Raw genomic sequence first — 1,011 nt, forward strand, 5'->3', positions numbered from 1 at the left:
ATTCTGAGCCAGCATGGCATTCAGAGTATCAATTTCAAGAACTCCCTTCTTTATAGGTGTCCCATTACTCACAGGATTCCTCTCAGAAGTGTACATGAACTGGTTATTAGCAACCATGTCAATGAGTTCTTGAGCTTCTGCAGGCGTTTTCTTTAGGTGAATGGATCAACCTGCAGAAGTATCCAATGACATCTTTGATAGCTCAGATAAACCATCATAGAATATATCCAAGATGGTCCATTCTGAAAGCATGTCAGAAGGACACTTTTTGGTCAGCTGCTTGTATCTTTCCCAAGCTTCATAGAGGGATTCACCTTCTTTCTGTCTGAAGGTTTGAACATCAGCTCTAAGCTTGCTCAGCTTTTGAGGAGGAAAGAACTTGGCTAAGAAAACCGTGACCAGCTTATCCCAAGAGTTCAGGCTGTCTTTGGGTTGAGAGTCCAACCATATTCTAGCTCTGTCTCTTACAGCAAAAGGAAAAAGCATGAGCCTGTAGACTTCAGGATCTACTCCATTAGTCTTAACAGTATCACAGATCTGCAAGAATTCAGTTAAGAACTGAAAAGGATCTTCAGATGGAAGTCCATGAAACTTGCAGTTCTACTGCATCAGAGAAACTAGCTGAGGTTTCAGCTCAAAATTGTTTGCTCCAATGGTAGGAATGGAGATGCTTCTTCCATGTAAATTGGAATTAGGTGCAGTCAAGTCACCAAGCATTCTCCTTGCATTATTGTTGTTGGGTTCGGCTGCCATCTCCTTTACTTGTTCGAAATTTTCAATAAGGTTATCTCTGGATTGTTGTAATTTAGCTTTTCTTAGTTTTCTCTTTAGAGTCCTTTCAGGTTCTGGATCAGCTTCAACAAAAATGCCTTTTTCTTTGTCCCTGCTCATAAGAAAGAGAAGAGAAAAAGAAAAGAAGAGGAATCCTCTATGTCACAGTAAAGAGGTTCCTTATTGTTAGTATAAGAAGAAAAGAAGAAAAAAATTCGAACACAAATAGAAGAGGGGGTT

The 1,011-nt window shown here is 39.8% G+C and overlaps 1 non-coding gene across 1 annotated transcript; it reads left to right on the top strand.

Moving 5' to 3' along the window:
* The first annotated feature begins 246 nt into the window (after positions 1-246).
* Positions 247-354, top strand: LOC112724917 (small nucleolar RNA R71). The gene has a single exon (XR_003164056.1). It is a non-coding gene; the product is annotated as a small nucleolar RNA R71 (small nucleolar RNA).
* Positions 355-1,011: the final 657 nt, after the last annotated feature.

The sequence above is a fragment of the Arachis hypogaea genome, chromosome 11 (assembly GCF_003086295.3).
Source record: "Arachis hypogaea cultivar Tifrunner chromosome 11, arahy.Tifrunner.gnm2.J5K5, whole genome shotgun sequence".
Classification (NCBI taxonomy): domain Eukaryota; kingdom Viridiplantae; phylum Streptophyta; class Magnoliopsida; order Fabales; family Fabaceae; genus Arachis; species Arachis hypogaea.